Source organism: Poecilia mexicana, unplaced genomic scaffold (assembly GCF_051168715.1).
Source record: "Poecilia mexicana isolate PSO_F unplaced genomic scaffold, ASM5116871v1 scaffold_10, whole genome shotgun sequence".
Taxonomy (NCBI): Eukaryota; Metazoa; Chordata; class Actinopteri; order Cyprinodontiformes; family Poeciliidae; genus Poecilia; species Poecilia mexicana.
Window position 1 is genome coordinate 29808014 of NW_028263379.1, and position 6000 is coordinate 29814013.

Sequence of the window (6000 nt, forward strand, 5' to 3'; positions counted from 1 at the left end):
TAATTAACCATTTCAATGATAAGTGTGTGACTGCTAAAAGCTTTTCAGCTTCTCTTTAACACCTGACTTCTGTCCAGCTTTAATCGGAGTTACTGCTCTGTGAGTAAAGGTGCGTTTGAGAAAATTAGTTTTCTTGCAGCTGAAGGAATTAGAAAACGTCCTTCAGTTTAATACCTGCTGAAAGGTTAGCTTAAAAAAAAACACTTCCAATGCGACGGACGAGCCTCGTCAGAAGGTATAGTTTAATTTAATCAATAAATATCGCTAATGAATCAGTTTTTCAGTTTACAGAGGTCACAGCGGTGTGTAAATGTTTGGTGTCACTCACTCGTGCTTTGTGAGGCGGTGGAAACGTCCGGGTCGGTACCGCTGGATCTTCTTCGTCCTGCCACCTGCATTCCTGTCGGCTCACATTTCTGCTCCCCTGCTTTCATCAGATCAATATTTATCATCGCAAGCGCCGATCTCTGACCGCAGTCGAATTGATCTAATTGCAATTACATTACCGCTCACCTGCCGTCCTCCGTCCCTCCCTCCGCCATTTCTCCTCCTCTTCTTCACTCCATCATTCCCAGCGACCGATCCGCTTCTTTCTCCGATCCGCTCCGTCTTTGTCTCATGCTCATCATCTATCATTATGTTTTATACACTGGTAATTGCATTACCGCTGTGGGCTCGTACTCTGGCAGGTCACACTGACTTTCTGTTAACGGCGGCGACATACAATCACATTAGAGATAATGTGTGTGTGTGTGTGTGTGTGTGTGTGTGTGTGTGTGTGTGTGTGTGTGTGTGTGTGTGTGGAAAGCGCTTAGCTCAGCTGCGCTGAGACCGGGCCTCGTCTCGGAGGTGTGTGTGTTTACGGCGTGTGGAAAAATCCAGGAATAGTAAACAGCCTCCCAAGGACTTAAAGAAGTGGATTTGAAGAGTAGTTTGTCACAGAGGAGCTTTTTCTTCTTCTTCTTCGCGGCTGGAGCTACAGACCAGTCAGCTAATTAGATGCTCCAGTGCCACACATTAAGCAGCATGTGGAAGTTGCTCATAGCGAGGAACTTTATTAAACATACTCAATCTTCTTTCTTGCTGTTTAACACTTTTTTCCTATCAGTTGGACATGAAGGAGGATTTCACACTTCGTCGTGTCAAACCAGGACGTTCTTGCTACAGTTTGCTCAGGGGTGACGGGAATCTGCTATTATTATTATTATTATTATTATTATTATTATTATTATTATTATTATTATTATTATTAATAGTCTTTATTTCACCAGGAAAATCCCAGAGATTAAAAATCACAGAACATTCACAGCAAAACAGTTAAAAAGTTAACGCCATCATAAATTAAAGGGGCAGTGTCCTGACTTTTCCAGATTCATAGTATAATTTTATAGCACAATCAAGTAACAACTACCATCATTTATTAGATATCAAATATGTCTTACAATTTTTTTCAGTTCCTATTTAAAGAAATTGAAATTAGGCTTCTGTCTCTTTAAAAACTCCACCTACAGGAAGTCATCACAACATGGCTCCTCTATTAACCCTTTAACAACGCTTTCACCAGTGTTTCTCTGAGAAGTAGCTCCTGTAATGAGCTCAGCAGATGTGCAGTTTCACCAGATGTTTGCTAATTTCTTCTGGCTAGTCTGAAGGAGCTGAGTGGAGGAGTCAAGGGGAAGGCAGAAGCTTGGAGTTTTGGAAACTGCAGCTTATTGGAGGAGCTATGCATTAAAGGCGGAGCTAGATCCATCTGGGTGTTTGGCACAGCTGAATGGTTACCATGGAGATTAAAAGGGTTTCTCAAACATGCATGAAAGAATCGAAGTAACTTGATGAGGGGATAACATCATAACATGATGTAAAGCTCAAAAAATCCCGCCCCTTTAAAATATTCCTCAGTTAAAACATTTACAGACCAACGATTCTTTCTCAAAATCAGTGAGAGCAGCGTTAAAAAACATTTAGACATTACAGCAACTCTGGGTTCATGTGTTTCTACAACTAGTTCCAAGAAAACAGAACAGAAAACTGAAAATATTTCCCACATTCAGTTCAGACTTTAGGCACCGACAGCAAAAGTAATTTCTCACAACGAAGAGAATATTCTCCAGTGGACTTTCTAGTTATTTCAGCCAACAAATCTGAAGGAAGCAGTCCTACTACGGCCAAGGCTGTCCATCCGACCCGGCTGTATTTGTTCCTGAATATTTGAATCATTTCTTCCCAAAATTGTATCCAGTCTTCATTTTTGCTGTCCGCCAATTGGAATTGGATGCTTGTGGTCGGAACCGAGAGGTTTCCAAACCAGAACTCAGACTTTGGATCATTCCAGTTCCCCTAATATGAGGTGGAGTCATTTACAATGAGGTGGAACTAGCAATTTATTGAAAAACGATAAATAAGATCTTGAACTGTTGGAATGTGACATTTATACAGTGGGGGGGTCAGACAGTGGGCAAGGCTTCATCTACTGGTAAAGGTAAACGTTTTGTTTCTATAACCTGGTATCGAGAGAAACTGCTGCCTCATGATTGTGACGTCATTGTTTCTCCCTGTTAACTTGACAATACTTTAAACCTTTACAATAGGAACTAAGCTACTTAGAGATGATCTCAACATCCATTCAGTTTTAACTGTAATCTTGTACTTTGGTCAAATCAGACTCAGGAGCCAAACCTTATTAACCTTATATTCTAACACGCAATTTAAAAGTAGTTCAACCTTTATATCTGTCCACATAAATGAACCTCCTGGCGCCATCTTTAATTCCTAACAGGAAGTCATGCTTTTTTTGAAGCCATCTGATTGGCTGACGTAGGTTTTAGTTTTTGCGCTACACTGCCCCCTATGGGTTTGGCAGGTTTAAAATGGCGCTTTTAGGCGGATTTAAAAATGTTGAAAGGACAAAAACTTTTCTGTGTGATATTATTGAATGACGTGGCAGAGATATTGTTTTTTAAAAAGACCCAGCGACGTGCGAACAAGGCCTTGCACTGAGTGTCAGGCTAAAAAAACGACCTCATCTTCTTTCTGACTGGCACTTTGGACGCCTCAGCCTCTACAAAGCTTGAGATGATGAGATGTGTTTCCTGTCAGCGTGAAACTGGTTTAATCAGGACTCATTCGGTCAGAACAGACAACTTCTTGTCTTGCTAGGAGCTCCGTAGCTGTGAACCCGACAGCCAAACAGGAAACAGCGCTTTAACCAATCACAGCTCAGGATGAGGGGAGTGGCATCGTCTAAACGCCGCCACTATGACCATCAGCAGAGAAAATGAACTTCTGAGTGCGTTCCTTTCCCTAATGAGTCTGATTCAGTCAGTTATAGGGATGGAAATGATGTGGAAGGAATATAAAACAGAGGCAAGTTTCTCTCTGAAAATGTAAATTTAGTCTTTTAATGTTTTTCTTTTTGTTGTTGAGATTGCTGACATCTTATCTTAGATGAGTGTATTAATACACACTCAATAAAAATCTCCATATTATCTTATTTACATTTTCCACAATATTTGCAGCTGCAGCTACACATGTGGCATTTACACTGACGATAACGCTGCTGTGTTTTTGTTTTTGACAATCATCTTTTTAGCCTGTCTGAATCTTACTGGACAGCTAAGACTTTATCAATACCAGAGATTCACTGATCCACTTTCTTCACTACCGATGTGATACCTGAGGTTCAGTATCGCCCGACTGTGATCCGAAAAACGACTGAACTGACTTAAAATGTTTATTTTTTTTTAACACAGTCACAAATGTACTGAAGTACAAATGTATTTGATAAATCTGTATCTGTACAGCCACTGAAATACACCAACAGCTTCACAAGCCTGTTAAAACTTGTAAAAACAACTTTAATTTGTTCAATCAGTGCAATTAGGAAAATAAATCATGAAGAAACTGAAGCTGACAATATCAACAGGTTGACTATTTTGGTCAAACATGTAGGAAATAAACTTCAGTAAATCTTTCAGATGGTTCAGAAAGTTCAGTGTTTAATTCAAATACAATGTAAAATAAGAAATAAAGGATAACGTCACTCAGAGCACAAACCATAGAACTAGACTGACCAGATCTGCCTATTCAGTCTAATTCCATGGATCGGGAACATCGACATCAATACCCGATAAGAATTTTTTCAATATTGAGACCGATACAGATGTTAGTATCGGATCGGTTCAGCTCTAATGATGACACAAAAACTAAATACTTGTGAGAAATTATTTTTTTCCAAAGTATTTATTTTTCTCGTACACAAAAATTTAAGCAATCCATCATACTTTTTTTTTTTAGCTAGCATATAAATATAAAGTGATTTTTTTGTCTTATATTTTAAATTTCAGACACTAATTCTTGATACTTTAATGCTGCCTTACTGTGGATTCCAAATTCAGCAGGAATAACAACACTGGTCAAAACCAGAAATTACAACATTTATGTAAATAATTTTAGTGTTTCAAATAACAGCTGCTGAAATATGCTATATCCATTCCACACTATTCATGTTTTCTGAGATGATGACTTGGCTTCTGCTGGAAGACATTCATTTCTTCGTTTTTGTTCAGATGAAAGAACGGCGTTCGTAGTTCTGGGTCTTCATCTCAAGCTTTAAACTTTTTCTCTTACATTTTAACAGATGGCTCTTGAAATATAAATGCAGCTTTCCCCTTTTTTAACTATTTATCAAAAGATATTCTACCCACAGCTGCATAATAAATATGGACATAGAAAACCGACTCTTCAAGGTCACTGAGATCAGAATTACGACTGATTTGTTTGTAGAGCTTTTTTTATTTTTTTTGCACTAAGTCTAACAAGCTTTTCATTTACAGGCCCAGAGTGGAGTTTCTCACTCACCAAGTCTGTAAGAATATAACTTGTAAATGTTTGATAAGGTTTTTTTTCTCTCTGTGTATCTGGGCTGCAGCAGTCGATAAGAGCGGCGGGTCCCAGCGAGCCGAGAAACATCACACAGAATAAATTCAGTTTAATCCAGACGAGTGAGTTTAGGAGCTCCGTAGAGCTGAACTCTGGTACCGACGCTCTGCTCTGGTCTTTGTTAAAGTTACGTTGAGGTAACCGTGATCCGTCTAAACCTAAACTCAGGTTTTCTGTGTTCATCATTCTTGATTCTTTAACAAAATGTCCAACCTGATCTCTCCTTGTGATGAACTCAGTTTTAACTTTGTTCACTTCCAGTAAAAACCCCATATTGTTGTCGAAGCCATGATAATTATTTTTAAAGAATTTCTTCTGCTCTAGTGGCATGCGATAAGTATGATGGCATATAAGGGCCGTTGTAGATGGAAAAAAAGAACAACTTTCAGCCAAAACATCTCAGAAACTTTCATTAAACAAACAAGGAATTGTATGAGTTCAAAAAGGAGACAATTTGCAAGCAAAAACTTTTCTGGGGAAAAAAAAACAACTTGGAAATTTTGCTAGAAAAAACTTTGAACATTTTGAGATTAATCTCAGAATTTTTTTAAAATTTTATTTTGAAAAAACTAGGAAATTTCTGAGCTCCAACAGTTGTGAGAAAAAAACTTGGAAATTTTATTAGAACCCCCCCCTAGAGATTTTCAGATTAATTTTTATTATTTTCAGAATTAAAAAAAAAGAACATTGAAATTTTGTTTGAAAAGTAAAATAAACAAACAAAAAAACATTTGCTAGAAAAAAAAAACTCAGAAATTGTCCATGTCAAAATTTTTCACATTTTGAAACTCACAAAGTTTCCTGTTTTTTTATTTTTAGAAAATTTCTGAGATTAGTCTGAACATTTCTGCATTTTTTGGCAGAAATGTACTTTGATTGCATTGGGGCCTACAGCTTCCATACACACGGGGCTCCTTCACTCTTTAGTCACTTGTGTGTAGCTGATCAATCCATACATGACGCTATTATGGCTGTGAAAGGCTGATCTCAAACGTATTGATTTATTGAGGCTGAATACAAATGCACACCGCACTTTTCGGATTTTGCTTCTGGTTTATCCCG